The sequence below is a fragment of the Lissotriton helveticus genome, chromosome 9 (assembly GCF_964261635.1).
Source record: "Lissotriton helveticus chromosome 9, aLisHel1.1, whole genome shotgun sequence".
Classification (NCBI taxonomy): domain Eukaryota; kingdom Metazoa; phylum Chordata; class Amphibia; order Caudata; family Salamandridae; genus Lissotriton; species Lissotriton helveticus.
This window is the reverse complement of record NC_136070.1, coordinates 1001858663-1001875465: the sequence shown is the minus strand read 5'-3', so window position 1 is coordinate 1001875465 and position 16803 is coordinate 1001858663.

Here is a 16803-nt window from a genome sequence, read left to right as displayed (position 1 = left end):
CTGCATTTTATGAGCAAGTACAATAACATCTTTTTTACACTTGTCGCTGAATATGCTCTGTATGTTTGTCCACTGATGGTCCCACTTGGCTAAAAATAAATGCTAGGCATTTGTCTGGCTGGATCCCTCCATAGATTGCTTATTTAGCCTAGGTAAGTAGTTTGATTGCAGTGGTCATGAAATATCTTTCGTTTCCTTCTCTAGAGGCATACCAAATTGGCCAAAGAATAAAACTTAACACTCTTAGCTTTTGGATATGTACCTCAATAAAATCTGTTTTAGAGCACCCGTCTTCTAGTAACGCGCTGCTTTAAGTGGGATTAAAAAGATGGGGAGTGGTCTAAGAACCATATGTAAAAAAATATTTAAAAATAGGTCTATCTATCACACAACACTCACTATCACATGGGTGTATCCCCTACCCGGAGATATGAACACAAATACACAACAATTCTTCAATTGCAAATAGGTAAGTAAGCACAATTCACAGTAGTCTCGAAGGGGAGACCAAACCATATACTACAAAGAGGTGTTTTCATCAATCATCGTTCGTGATTACTATCCCCATGGCCGAGGTTCATCAACCCTTTCTTCAATTCCTTTGGAAAGATCACTTAGAGTCAGATGCGAGCCTTCATGGCTGGGGAGCTTGTTTACTCAATCAAAACACTGGTGGTCTTTGGTCTCGAGAAGAATCTCTTCACCACATAAACTTCCTGGAATTGACCGCCGGTCTCTATGCCCTTATGAGTTTCAAGCACTCCCTTCAAGGGAGGTCCGTCCTTCTGAAGATGGACAATATGTCAGCTGTAGCTTATATCAACCGTCTGAGCGGAACGAAGACCTCAGACTTATCAAACCTAGCCAAGAAACTTTGGATGTTTTGTCTGGAGCACAAGATATCCCTTAAAGCAGAATATTTCCCGGGAGAGGCATACTTCTCGGCGGATTGGAATTTGAGATTCCTTGTCAATTACAGCGATTGGAAACTAAACGTTTCTGTTTTCAACACCCTGAACAAGATCTGGGGTCCTCTAGATGTAGATTTGTTCGCAAGCAGATTGACTTTTCAAATTCCGAAGTACTTCAGCTGGATGCTAGACCCGGGTGCTCTAGCAGTCAATGCCTTCCTACAATCTTGGAAAGACATCCGAGGATATGTTTTTCCTTCCTTTGCCATTCAGAGGGTCCTTCAGAAAGTGAGACAAGAGCAATCTTGCCTCATATTGATAACTCCTTTCTGGACCTCTCAAGCTTGGTTCCCGACCATTCTAGAACTGACATGCAGTGTTCCCTTCTTAATTCCTTCCCTGGGAGATCTTCTCACCGACATAGACGGTCGAATTCACCCCCTAATTCTGAACAAGAGTTTATCCCTTCTTGCCTGGAGAGTGTCAGGAGATCTAATGAAATCTCAGGACTTTCGGAGTCGGCTTTAACCCTACTCAGAGAATCTTGGGCACCTGGCACACACTACAGATACAATAGTATCTGGAGAGTATGGGTACGTTGGTGCTTGGAAAGGGACCTGGATCCCTTGAAGGCCCCTATTGTTGACATAGTCAACTTCTTGGTTGAACAGTTCGAGAGAGGGCTGAGTTATAGATCTATTAATTGTTATAGATCTGCCATATCTGCTGGTCATACTCTCATCAATGGGAAAACTATTGGTAAATGTTATCTGTAGAGTCATGAAAAGTATCCGCTTAAGGCGACCTCCTAAAGCCAGGTATGAGACCCTTTGGGGCGTCAATTTGGTTCTTGATCTCTTCAACAATTGGCCTCCAAACTCACTTCTGAATAGGAAAAACCTTTCTATTAAATTAGTCACTTTGTTGTGTCTAATCTCTTGCAGAAGAGCTTCTGACATCAAAGCTCTAGAATTTCAAGATGTTCTTCCATTGTCTTTGGCTTTAAATTTGATATTTTTATGAGAACTAAAACCATGTCTGACTATCTTTTATCCTCGTTTGACCTCTGTCCTAAACTCTGCGTTGTGGAGTGCATGAAGGAATATGATCGAAGGATGGTTCATCTCCGTCCCCAAGGTGTCACTCAATTGCTTATTTCATTTGTTAAACTCCACAAAGGAATTTCCTCCACTTCTATCGCTAGATGGATCAAAACTGCTATGTGTCTTGCTGGTGTTGACTTAAACAAATTTCAAGCTCATTCTTTAAGAGGCGCTATGCCCAGTAAGTCTCTCTGGTCTGGAGGTAAGTTAGAGGACATCCTTAAAGCTGCTGATTGGTCTAATGCAAGTACCTTTGCTCGTCATTATTGTAAACGTATTGAGCACATGTCGAATGTTGTTTTAGAAAGCTTCCAACATGCATAATGTAGCATCCGGTCTGGTTATGAAATTGCGATTCTCATATTAACATGTTTAGAGAATCTGGATTTCATTAAAGACACGGAGGCTGACATTATCCCAACCCTCTGGTGGTGGTGGTTTTATTAATATTGTCATTTATAATATTTTACTGTAGTGCATTCAATTGCTATATTGCATTGTTGTTTATTACATTTGATTATAATGCATTCTATTGTTGTATTGTACAAACATTTTTTGCCTTCTGCAATTTATTTTTCGCGACTTATTTTTATTCCCTTTTTTCAGAAAATCCTTGATTGCCGTTTCTCATCATTATCATCGTTGGATGTCTTTTCATCATCCATTTACTCATCGTTGTTACTCTTCATTTTCTTCATTCGTTCTACATTTGAAGTTTAACCTGGCTTTAAGACGTTCCGAAGTTCTTCCTTTCTTGGACTGTTCATTTAAAAGAGGCAGATTATTGCTGTCTCATGGGCTTTGTGTTGCCATTGTTCTGTTTTAGAGCTTTGTCTATTGTGATGTATGCGGCTGCTTGGGTCTGCAATAAAAGACTTTGCATAATGTCAGCCTCCGTGTCTTTAATGACATCCAGATTCTCTAAACATGTTAATATGAGAATCGCAATTGCAAATAGGTAAGTAAGCACAATTCACAGTAGTCTCGAAGGGGAGACCAAACCATATACTACAAAGAGGTGTTTTCATCAATCATCGTTCATGATAAGGAAAGAGCTCCCTGACAGATAACATGGCAGTAGAGGGGATGCGACACAACAACTAGAGCTGCTGACTTGAGAGCTGGGGATCCCAGCTCAGGTCTCTGCAGCGCTGCACAACAACCCGTGAGACTATGCAAATCACTTAATTGACCTGTTGATAAATTGTCATATAATTATGCTGCAATAGTAAAAGATACATTTTTATGAAACTATAGTTCCCCCAAAGCGGATGTTAACAGTATTTTGGTGGCGGGAAACTGATAAGAGAAGCAGACCAGAACAAGCTTTGGTAAATGCAGGAAAATATGCTACAGCCAATAGAAATGGAGGAAAGATAGATGGCACGCACTGGAACCCATGAGAAGTCAGGGAAGAGGAGGCTTTGAGTCCCTTTTGAGTTTATGTAAAAAAATTAAATAAAAAAATCAATAGCTTTAAGCACAGCCCAAGCGCTGTGCAGGGGAAAGGAAAACGTAATTTTTCTTTTTGTAAAGCATCCTGTTTTCTTTAAGGAAAACGGCCTAAATTACATTAAAAACATTTTTTTTAATTGCTTTATTTAAAAACAATCAGACATGGTGGTCTGCTGACCTCAGCAGGCCACCATCCCTTGGATTTTTGCGAAATTTGCGACTTACCTCAATAATATTCATGAGGTAGGTCATTTACGACCAACTGGGAATCTCAAGGATGCGCAATTAGGGAATCACAAAACGATTTCTTAATATATCTGGCCCCTAAATCTCTTAACGCAAAATGCACGCAGTATAGAGTTTGCACGCCAAAACAACCATGTGGCATCCAACCACGTCCTCTCCCTTATTTGGGGGCTTTGTGCAGGACTTCGCACAATGCTGGACTCTTATCATGTCCATTTCACTCCTCCAACATCGACATTTACTGCTGCCTAGGGAAATTGAGTTTTGAAAATTAATTTCTCATCTGTCTTTCAATTGGTCAGATGGGTCCAATGCGGCAATTCCTTCTTTATTGATTTCATGATGGCATGAAAAGCTCCCGCTTTCGAGCGATTTCACTTAAACCTGAACATCTCACATAATAAAACAGCCCTCCTTGGGTTCACAGGGTATTCAATTTTAACATTTAATGGGGATTATGGAGAGATGTCACACCGTCCAATGCTCAGAGCTTTTGAGGCAATGATCCCCTCCCAAGTCCTGTATGGAGCAGAGATCCTTTATTTGAGCGGTAAGGGATCCTGGGACCTGATAGAAGGGAAATGCATAAAAAGGCTCCTATCTCTTCCCCAATCTGCTATGATACAAGCCATAAGAACTGAAATAGGCACAAAGTCCTGGGTGATACAAACTAAGATGGCTGTAATTAGATTTTGGAAGAGATTGGAAGATCCAGAAGGGCAAAAAGTAGCACACTGGTGTAGTAAAGAAATTCAGAAAAGTGAGCAAAAATGGGGAAAGGTGAGTAGGGAAAAATTGATAGGAATTTGTAAATTACTGAAGATTGATGCGGACCAGGAAACGTACCAAGTCCTTAGTACCAAAGGTGAGCTGAAGAAAAGGGGGAAAGAAGTCTCCAGACTGATTGATAATGAATATTTAGCAAAGAAAAAATCAGTTGCACATATGCTAAACGCTTGGGCAAATGAAAAGTGGTTCCCCATCCTAGACATTTTACCCAACCGCGGGTACAGGCAAGAGATCCTGAGGCTACGGATTGGGATTAACCCATGGTTAATAAACAGAGACCTTAAAACAAAAATGTTAGACCAGCAAGGTAGGTGTAAGCTGGGAACTAAAGGTGACCTGCTACATATCTTGCTAGATTGTCTGTCACTCTTAGATCAGAGAAAACAGTGGCTGCGCCCTGTATTCTTAAAACATGATATAAAAACAAGGGCGCAGGCAGCTAGCCTCTTAACAGAAATCCCTTCCATTGATATTGCAATTGCCCTCGGTACATTTTTAAAGGTGGCCCTGAGTGCATTAAGAACCCAGGAATAATTTGTAGTTCTGTATGAAATTTTAGTTGAATGAACTTACTTGTAGTGGTAAGAAAATGAATAGGTTTTAAAATGTAAATACAAGTTTTAAGATTAAATGTAATTTTATTGGTATTTTGTATTTGATAATGGTGTATAGGATCTTCTTAACGGATTACTTTTTAAAAAAAGGTTTATGAATTCACTGTGCATACTCCATTCTGTGTTATGTTCATTGCATTGTTTAAAGACTACGGTCATAATAAACATATATTTTGACTTGACTTGAATTTTAACACACATTGGGATGGGTAGTAATTGCGTTTGTAAACTTTTGTATGTAGAGTATTCCATTCTAAAAAGATCAATTTTTTTTTCAAATCTACAATTTTCTTAGGCAGGCTTCAATTAAATCTTAGCTGCTTGAGTAATTCATAATTAATAGTTAAAATATAATCAAAGCACATTTTAATTATGACAGCATTTCAGTATGTAGAAAATAACCATCATCTAACTTTTAAGTGCTATTTGTCCGCTTCGTTGTTAACTCCGTGTTAAACGAAGCTGTAATATCACACAAAATCCATAGTTGTCAACCGGTTTTATTGGAAAGAAGGACACACCTTAATACTTTTACAACCAGAGATGTTGCTTGTATACAAGAGTGAAGGTCCTATACAACCAATCAAGTACTTATCATTAAAGACGGTCCATTTTTTTATCATCAAGCCAAAAGATCTTACTGTTGGCTTAGTAGGGACTCTACTACACCAATGGGAATTTATGTCAGAAATACACAGTTGGAATCACAGAAACTTAAATCTGACATTTCAACAAGTAATCTCATCAAATCCTGGTGGTACCATAAAGATACCCTATCATTAATGACCCACATATCTTTATTGTGGTTTTAAACATTTTGAAATAACATTTGGAGCTTATTTTGTGCTTGGGACCGAACAATTTATAGTAGTACCACTGGTGTGGACCCCAATTATCAAGATTAAAAGAGACACCTAGTTATCCTGCAACTGCTGGCAGAAACTCTCATGCAGTCTGTGAAATTATTGAATTCTGTGTTGCAAGACGTTGAAACCGTACTGGAAGCGACTGCCAAGGGTTGTGTGGACGCATCAATACCGTCCATGCATGCATGTCCCTGCAAACTCTGGCTTCCTGTGCACTACTACAGATTTTCTTACTGAAGTGTCTGATGCGGACATGGCTCCATAACCCAACCTCATCTCACCTCTGCATCCCACCGCCTCACATTGTTGTTTCGTATCAGTAAATATTATGGCCCAGGTATTTGGACAGGAGGCAGCAGAGTCAGCGTGGGAAAACAACAAGGCCCCCCCCCCGCATCACCCCCCAAAAAGCATACTGTTAATGAGATTTACCCAGTGGGCAGGACACACACAGTATACCCAAGAGCATGGGTGGGCCCGGGGATTACAGTAAGGGCTTGTAGTGAAAAGTCTTGAGCCATAGTAGGGGTTGGAGAAAATGCCCAACAATCACGTGGAAGGTTTGCCTGTACCCGCTACTGATGAAGGAGGTAGATGGCACCTTGAAGTACATGCTTCACCGCAGCTGCATGAATGGCTAACAATAGTATTATGATCAAGCCGTGTGTTAAGTAATTACAGCAAAGTAACTATATTATGTCAATTATTTCTCAGGAGGTCATTTGGTGCAAAAGTCACACTATCATTCCCACTGATCTAGGTCAGTATCACTTTGAGTGATTTCGTGTGGTGTCCTCATTCAGTCAAGGTCATGTGATGATATTTCAGTAATGTCACTATAGGATTATTGGTGGTTTTGACACCTAAAACCCATACATCTTTTTAATCAGACATCACCATACTGACCCAGTGTGTAGGCAGCTCCTGCAGGCCAATAACATAGCTATCAATTTGTTGGGCATAAGAAGCGTATTTATCCCTGCTCTTAATTCTACTTCTTGAAGTTTCATTTTTCAAGTGATAAATAGAGAACTACAAACAAAGTGCAATTTCAAAGCAAAAATAATAACCAGGACTGGGTGAGCAAACTCAAAATTGACTTCGACGTCATAGATTTGCTCGACAGAGGCATAGTAGTAGACACAGTAGTTTTACTAGGGGTTGAGCAATCGTCTACTCTTGTGGCCTGACATCAGCCTCAGTACTGCAGGCTTACCTGTCGGCCCTGACACCCACTGTTTAAGGACTAAATATGTAAAGTGCTTGGTGATGGAAATGAAGACAAACTTTTCAAGCTGTCCCATGCCAGGCATGAGTTTTTTCTGCAATTTTCCATCATTCTTTGCATTTTCATACTTACACCATTGTAAACCCCGATTGCATGCCCCGGAATGTGAAACTTATCTGGACAGGTTTCTTACACGACATGGTGCAAAATGAGATCTCTTGGTTGTCAGCTGAAGTTTATGTGTATGTCCCCTTTTAACCCCAACACGGCGCATCCATCTCACTTCTGTTAATTGGTTGCCAGAAATAGCATTCGAAAGCATAGGAATCATGGGGCGTGCACAAACACCTTAGGTAGGATCAACCCCGAAATAGTGAGACCTAATGGCTGGTTAGCAATTGATTTATTTTTAAAAGAAATTTCAGTATGCACTAATTGACTATTTCCAAACTATTTCTCAGGGGGGACCCCACCACCACCCCCCGCCCCTCAACTTGCTCACTTCACTCTCTGCAGTTCACCGCAGATACTAGGCCCCACCACTCTAGGTGCTGGAGACACTGTAGACCACCTTCACATGGTCTGCCGGTGGAGCAATCACTGAAGACACTGGCGAGCCCCCCACGTCAGTAGTGAGCCGCCACCAATGGTGGAAGCGGGCCCCGAGAGCAGGGGTAGTACCTTCCTTAGAAATACCATGGGCCCTGCCACTTATACTTTTGAGAGCCAACGAGCGTTTCGTCACTTAAAGCCTCAGGTTTCTTCTAGGCTCGTTGCAGAACAACCTAAAAGGAATTCCTGATCCAATGGAAGATCACATCCCTTGATGTTGAGTGTCAAGGTCAAGAGCAAGTAGGCGTCATGTGGCAAACATTTTGCAGAATAGATTGCCTTTAGAATTGTATCGGGCTACAGGCAATTGGGATTTGAAAACTTGCTGGGGCAACGTACTTTCTACCGGACCTCAGGGCAATCACCGCACCTCCCCACTGCTTCCCGCCGGACACTGGTTTCTAGCGCCGAGTTCTCCCGCCGCCGCGCTGTACACACCTGCGGCCGGTGTGGAGAAACTCGGTCTCCCAGGGGACACTGCTTGGCGCTCAGTGAGCGCGTCATTACCTTGCGCCTGGAGGCGCTAGAAAGCTGGGGACAGCCCGACCAACTGGGCACTTCTTGAAACTTGCTGGGGCAACGTACCTTCTACCGGACCTCAGGGCAATCACCGTACCTCCCCACTGCTTCCCGCCAGACATTGATTTCTAGCGCCGAGTTATCCCGCCGCCGCGCTGATCACATCTGCGGCCGCTGTGTGGAGAAACTCGGTCTCCCAGGGGACACTGCTTGGCGCTCAGTGAGCGCGTCATTACCTTGCACCTGGAGGCGCTAGAAAGCTGGGGACAGCCCGACCAACTGGGCACTTCTTGAAAACTTGCTGGGGCAACGTACCTTCTACCGGACCTCAGGGCAATCACCGCACCTCCCCACTGCTTCCCGCCGGACATTGGTTTCTAGCGCCGAATTCTCCCGCCGCCGCGCTGATCACACCTGCGGCCGCTGTGTGGAGAAACTCGGTCTCCCAGGGGACACTGCTTGGCGCTCAGTGAGCGCGTCATTACCTTGCGCCTGGAGGCGCTAGAAAGCTGGGAACAGCCCGCAACGCGGGATGCCCGGACGAAGCCCGGACAAAGGGCGGACAGTCTAAGACAGTCCAAGACTGACCACGACTGAACTGGACCAGGATTCTTGTCAATTTTCTATTGTGAGGTATCTATACACTGCTGAAACCTTTTAGGTTTCATTATTGCCTGCTTATTGTGAAAAGTGAGATTGTACTGCAATTGGAAGTGGGACACTAGCACTGTATATATTTCCTTACTGTATGTAGCTTCTGGCAATGTCTAAGCAAAAACCACTTATCACTCCCTCCAACACCATGGACAATTATTTAGTCCAGGTGGTGGCTAAAATAAATAACGAACGAAGGTGTTCTTTGGGACTTAGTCCCACCCCAATAGCCTCTCAAATGGAGACCCCAATTGTGAAATTATTGGATCTGGATCTAACAAATGAAGCCGCAGTACTTTTCCAACCCGATACTGATAGACCTCTGCTAAATGCTTCTACCAATCAAACCTAGATATAATATTGGAAGATGATTTAGATGACCTACACCAAGATCCAGAATTAGTTGAGAAAGATTTCCCCCCACCAGCGCCTGTCCCAGCGCCGAGAGTAGCCATAGGGGCCACCAAGATTCAACCGAAAAGAGGTGGGCTGCGTTCTAGCAGGAAAAGACCAGCATCCCCTCCGAGTAAAAGCGTCACAGAAGATGCAGGGAGAGAAGACAATGGTAGTATGGTGTGGGATGATGCCATTATCAAAAAACTTATGGGCATGTTGGACTCAAAATTAAGTCGGATTATCAAGCCTTTGTTATCTAAGATTGACCACCTCACTGACAAAGTTGACAAACTTGAGAGCCTCCTGAAAAGCACCAATGATAACGTGGGGGATATACCTAATCTGGTTGTAAGTAAGATTGAACAAAAACAAATCACGGAAAAATCCACCAGGGGAGGGAGTAGAGTCAATAGAGTCAATAGCTTCAAATCAACCCCCAACACCAAATTTAGGACTATGTACAAATATCCCTCTAGTTGATGGTCCCACAGCAAGACCAGGGACGATCGAAGAATCTACTTTAGGATTAGAAGCAGGCCCGGTGGAACTAATTGTAGAAGCCTCCCCTCTGATTCTGGTTCTTGCCAATGTTCCTCCCCTGAAAACAGGCCAGACTGAATTTCCCCAATCCTTACTAAACAAAGCACTGCTCTGGTTGAGTAACAATATGCCCATTTCTCCTTGGGGCAAGCAAAAGTTATCAGAGGATCTGTCAACAGCGAGAAGAGTGAAGTGGATAGGGAGTAGCCCTAAGAAATTTGTGGGCGACTGTGTGGTACTGAATTTCAAAGGCCCTGAAGGGCTCCCTGAAATCCTATCTAACCTATTCCCCCCCCCCCCCCCCCCCCCCCAACGCAGAACAGCAGAAATAATTCCACTCACACTGGACTTCTTCTATAGTAGAAGAGGTCTTGTAGCAAACCCAAGTGTACTAAGGACCAAGTGGTCAGTTGTGGGTAGCAGAAGGGCGAGGAGTGGTCCAACCTGTGATTGGGGGTGGAGCATGGAAAATAGGTTTTCTGCTCTGTCTAATTTAAATTAGTGCGATTGACTCGAAGGGTCAAAAAATGTGCTAGGTAACATACAGGGGACGACAACAAACCTAACTGCTGTCAATATGGTGTGCACACAAATTAACACACAGGTAGTAAGTTGCAGGGAATCCCTAGATTTTAATGCAAGGGGGGCGGATAATGTTTCATATGATAGACATAGAAATCCTGAACATGTAAGGAGCGATGGTCGGTTGACTGAACAGGATCTATCTGACCCAATAGATACTTCCGTAGTAATTCTGGAGACTGGAATAACCCCAATAGCCGAGCCTGCAGAAAATGATACAGGGCCGGGCAGGGCCAAACTTGGGTAATCCTATTCTGACCTTTATGTCATGGAATATTGCGGGTATAGCAAACAAAATGGTAACCCCAGAATGATGCGATTTTATTGACCTTTATGATATCATTCTTCTACAAGAAACTTGGTCTTTAAGCCCAGTTTTTCGGCAGGGGTACATAAACTTTTATATTCCAGCAACAACAAAAAAATCGAACAGGTCGCCCTTCAGGAGGCCTGCTGATCTGGATACGCCAGTCGCTGAACTGCACAATACGACAAAGATCCCTACCAACTAATGATGTCTTAGCACTTAATATTAGATGGGACAACGGCCAAGAGTTTGCTCTTTTTAACATATATGCCAGGGGGGTTGGGGGTGGGAAATCCTCAGAAGTAGTATCAGCCTTAGAACAGGAGTTAGAGCGGCTACCCCTGGAATTACATATTGTGGGGGGGGAGGGGGGGAAATCAATTCTACATTTGAACCCTTGGGTGAAGAGGACAGGATTCTGTCTGAGGAGGAGGACAGTAAGTGGGGAATACCCCAGCTTGAGGTGCCGGTCATTAAAAGATGGAGTGCTGTGGCCATTCAAGTAAAGAGTCTTTGCCTGGCAAAAGGTTTAAGAGCGGCAAATGGGCGTACGCCCTCTGATCGCAATGGGAACAGCACATTTGACAACGGTCGGGCATCCAGTAGAATAGACTATTTCATAGTAGATGTGAGGGTCTGGAGTAAATTGATAGACATGGCCGTGGAAATAAGAACGGAAAGTGATCACAACCCTTTGTGTATGGCTTTTCATCCATATCAGGGGGTTGTGGGGCATAGCGCCAAGATTGAGCGGGTGACCCAGGATGTAGTCTGCTCAAATAATCAGCGTCACCTGAAATGGAGAAGGCTGATAGAAGATGTAGGGAAGTTAGCTGACCTCAAGAGAGCAGTGGTAGAGGAAATAAATAACATCACACCCCATATTGGGAAGCCAAATTTCCAAGACCACATGATAGAGGCCCATACAAAATTATTCCGCAGACTGCAAGGTTTTTTCCCAAAAACGGTGGACAAAAGCAAGGGTAAAAAACACCTACCAAAACAGGGATGGTATGATAAAAACTGCAGATTGGCACGACAAAATTTGAGTAGTGAGCTAAGAAGGGGTAATTCTGATGCAGTTAGGAAGGCGAGGGATATATACAGACTATCCCAAAAACAAGCCAAGAGACGGTGGGACGAGGAATGCTGGTGCGAGCTGAAACATGCTTGCGCAGCTAAAGATTCCAAGCTATTTTGGTCCACGGTAAAATGGGATAGGGGAGGAATAGCTGCCCAACCTCAAAACCATGTTGCCAAAAACAAATGGATCGAGTTCTTCAAGCCACAATATGCCCGTAGCCCAACGCAAGTCATTGATACTCCCCCTCCAACTGTTCACTTTAAACACAAAGTATTTAACATAAACGATGTAAGCATCGCTCTGGACTGTGTAACGGGGGGGGGGGGGGGGGGGGGGGGAAGAGCTCCGGGTATGGACGGCATTCCGGCAGATTTGTTCCTAAGCGACCGGAATTCATGGTGCATGTATTTTTCATGGCTGGCTAATGCAGTGGCCATGGGAGGGGAAGTGCCTCCCTCCTGGAAGGGAACTGAAATTATCCCTGTATTCAAAAAAGGCGACAAATCCCTTCCCAATAATTATAGACCCATCAGTCTCATAGACACAGCACAGAAACTGATGGGCCGATTAGTACAGAATAAGCTGCAAATATGGATAGAGGAAAACAACATCTTGTCGCCATATCAAGCGGGGTTTCGCCCCTTGACTAGTTCCATAGACCAGGTTTTCTACTTCATTGCTATTTACTGGAGAAACGCAACACTGAAAAATGGCACTCTTTACGCCGTCTTTGTGGACTTAAAAGCAGCTTTCGACCTAGTGCCAAGAGAAAAGCTGTGGAGTACTTTGGCTGAAGCAGGTATAAGTTCAGAACTTCTCACTCTTCTTGTGCGCCTGCATGAAAATAATTATGCCAAAATCAGGTGGGGAGGACTGACGAGCGGAGGTTGCTGCCAAACAGGCGCCCGGAGTCTGAGCGCGAAATTAAGACCACGAGCGAGGGGGACAGAACTGCTACTAGAGGCACTAGACAGACTGACGAGCGAAGGTTGCTGCCAAACAGGCACCTGGAATCAGAGGGCGAGATTAAGACCACGAGCGAGGGGGGCAGAATTGCTTTCGGAGGCACCACACAGACTTAAGTGCGTTGTACGCACGGTGACAGACATCTCCAGCGAGGCGGAGAGTGAAACCGTCCCCGAAGCAAGCGGGGTGCGCCATAAGGTCTAAACAACCCCGCACCATAGGGAGACGCCCCGGTCCGGACCCTTAAACGATATTGAAGATTGCAGCGCGCAAAACTAAAACCCCAGAGATAGGAACATCCAAACTGGCTACAGTGAAGATAGAAGTGACAAGGCCCTGAAGAGAACCCATAACAGCTGTATGGAGTTCGAAACGCGTCGGCAAAGAAGGAGTCTAAAAATCCTTTACTAATAATTAGTGAATCCCAGAAATAATGAGGCTTGATATCTCCTTCTAACTGTGTTTTTCCACTAGTGTTCCATTTCAATTCTATTCATTTATGGCTATTTAGGCAATGGATTGTCACTTGCCTTTTGGAACGAGTGGTAACAGAATTATATGTGTTGTTGTGTATAGTGATTGTATATAGTAATTTGCACTGTTTATGTAGTAGTGATTTTTTTCTTTTGTTTAATTGTTGAATTGTCGTGTATATATATTATATATGTTGTGTTTTTTACTCTGACATATGACTAAAGATTGTCTTCCAAAAACATTTAAAAAAGAGGTAAATAAATATACCGCACATGTCTAACTAAGATTTATGTGTTGCTTATCAGTAAGAGTTCAAAAGTAAGGTGGGGTGGCATTTTTGCATAATATATGAATATATGGTCCAGCCAGCCCCACAGTTTTATGGGCCTAACTCCTTTACATTCAAAAATCAGGTGGGGGGGGCGCAGGGAGAAGCGACTGAGCCATTTCCTGTGGAGCGGGGGGTGCGGCAAGGGTGTGTCCTGGCCCCAACATTATTTTCCATCTACATTAATGGCATTGTGGACTATTTGAATAAATCTCCAAGTGATGCCCCAATTATAGCAGGCTCATATGTCCCCGTCCTTATGTTTGCGGACGACACGCTTATACTTTCACGCACACCAAGCGGTCTCCAAAAGGCTGTCAATGCATTTGGCGAATTCTGTGATATCCGGGGCCTTGAGCTGAACGCAACCAAGACAAAATGTATGTGTCTGAACCGACAATCCACATTTAAAGGTGTAATTACGTATAAGGGTATTCCCCTTGAGAAAGTAGAGGCTTTTTCCTATTTAGGAATAATTTTACAGGGCAATATGAAATGGAAATCACATATCAACACGGCAGTATTAAAGTTTAACCAGCTTGCAGGCGCAGTTGCACTTAAACATAGAGCCTCGCTGACAAAACCAATAAACTGTGCCCTTGAAATTTACAATATGAAAGTCTTGAGCGCCTGCTTGTACGGATCTGAACTGTGGGGTTTTTCAAATTTAGCAGATCTGGGTCTAGCGGAAAATAGATTTTTGCGAGGGCTGGTAATGGCCCCGCAAAGTACACCTATAATCGCATTGAAACTGGATCTTGGTAGAAAAAGTATCGAGGATATAGCTCGACTGCGGCCATTGTTGTATTGGAGGCGCCTGATGGTGACCCCGGAGCTAACCCATTATGCTGCAGCATTGTCAGATGTCGTTAAGTTTGATCGCTTCCACTGCATTGTATGGCTGAAAGATCTGAGGGGTCTATTAGTAAAGTTAAAACTGGATCATCTTTGGGGCAACAGGGATGTGGCTTGCTTTCCGACAAAAGCAAAATTGAAAGAAATATACTGGACGATGGTGTATTCCACAAACTATTGTACTGGGCCAATAGCCAATTTGTCAGCCCGCTTTCTGGATATTAAAATGGTTCCATCCTGTGAAGCCTATTGGGACATAATTGAAAGCCCGCGTGACAGGAAGTTATATTTTCAATTTCGAGTTGGAACACTCCCAGTAAATGCTTTTAAGAAACATTGGATCCCACCGCGGGATGAGCACTGTTATTACTGTAAAGATCAAACAGAGCATATCTCCCATTTGTTGTTTTGTTGCCCCTTATATGCCAGTCCACGGCGGAAATGGCTACGACCAGTTTGTCTAAACATTGGTACTCAGTCAATCGACTGCTCTCAGAATATTAGAATCAGATTGTTCTCCACTCTTTGCGATTGCAGTAGCAACATTTCTTGGCTGGGCATGGGTGATTCGCACTCGCACTTTATTGGCTAATGGAACATAAGGAAATACGGTTATCATGTCTATATTGTTTTTTAACAAATTTTTGAATTAAGCAAGTATTTTTATCTGTGTAGTGTATTCGACTGTCAACTGTTTAATATGTATTTTAATGTGATTATTCTAGAAGTAGTATTTATTTGTATAGTATTAGGGTGGAAATGCTTTTATGACAAATGTCGAATAAAGCTTTGAAATTTGATTTGTAGGAGAAAAAGAGGAAAACGCTAGTTGAAGAATGGCGCAGGGCAATGGGCGGGGGCTGTGATTGGGAGAGTGATCAGATGCTTCAGAGGTAAGGATTATAGGTTGATAATTATTATCCATTGGCTGCACACGATCCTGGTGTATGTATTCTGTATATGTACGCTTTTATAAAGAACAGTCATGCCAAATAAGATTATGCTGCCCCTTTTATTGCAGGTCTGTCACAATATGGTCTACTGGTCATAGCTCTGCTCTGCATAGACCCCTAGGGAAAAGGGACTGGTATTAAATGTCAGGGAAAGGATCTGCATTGACTAGACACCAGTGCGGCTATCAGGTCTGACATTACGGACCACAACAGGGAAGCCATTTTATACGTTTGAGTGAACGAGTGTTGGATCCAAATAATCAATGTGTCACAGAGGAGAAAGATTGCTCGAACTTCCAGCCCAGGACACTTGGCCAGGGTGGTCAAGGACCATCTGTTACCATGAACTGGCTCCCTTGCCAAAAGTGCTTGCCCTGCGAACGAAAGTACCCAGTCTATGGTTTTGCAGCAACTAACGCTCTAAGCCGGTGGTCTCATTTCTCAGACGGAGGCTCTTCCGATCTTGCAGGTTGCAAAGTTGCTATTGGGTAGTCTATGTACATCTGCAAAGCAGCACAAGGTGTGCCTGGCTGCCTTCGACAAAAATCCCAGAACATCTTCGATCGCCTCACTTGAGGTCTTTTAAATTGAACGGAGTGTCTAGCTTTAGGATTCATTCATTACTTTTCAATTGTCAACTACTGGTCTTGTTTGCATAATTATTCTCAATGCACATTTAAGCGAAGAACAAACCGTGCAAAAGAAATGGCTTTTTTTCTATACAACAAACTGCTTATTTCTACAAAGAATACATAAAAAAATATATATGCATAAATAAATTTCAAGTAAGCCTTATATCGAAAATTAATATTCAGAAAATGTCACCAGCTTTTATGCTGGAAAAACATAACTGTAAATCTCAAATTCTTGCAAATATACCCCAAGTATGTGCAATATTACTCCTGAACACTCAAGACACCTCAATATTCTTCTAAATAAAAATAAACTCACTGGGATGCCTCAGCGAGCGTGCATGCATCATGACAATGGGAAGAACAGGTTAGGCTGGGAATAAGTGACATAATGTTAGGATGCTGCAGAAAAGGTCTGGTATAGTATCCTTTTTGTACTCTTCACGTATGTAGCCCACCTGCCGCTATGGAATTGGCAGAAAGCTATATTGGGTGTTGAGAAAACCCTTCTTTGTCAGGCAACCCAACTTGAATTTCAAGCTAGCTCCTGGAGGTAGTCACTGTAGAACAAGTAAGGTTGATGTTACATACTCAAGCGGAGACATAACAGCCATGAAATGGGCTCTATGCAACAGTTCTTTGGGTAACACAAACACAAGTAGCAAGCCATGGGCATTCAACACAAAGTG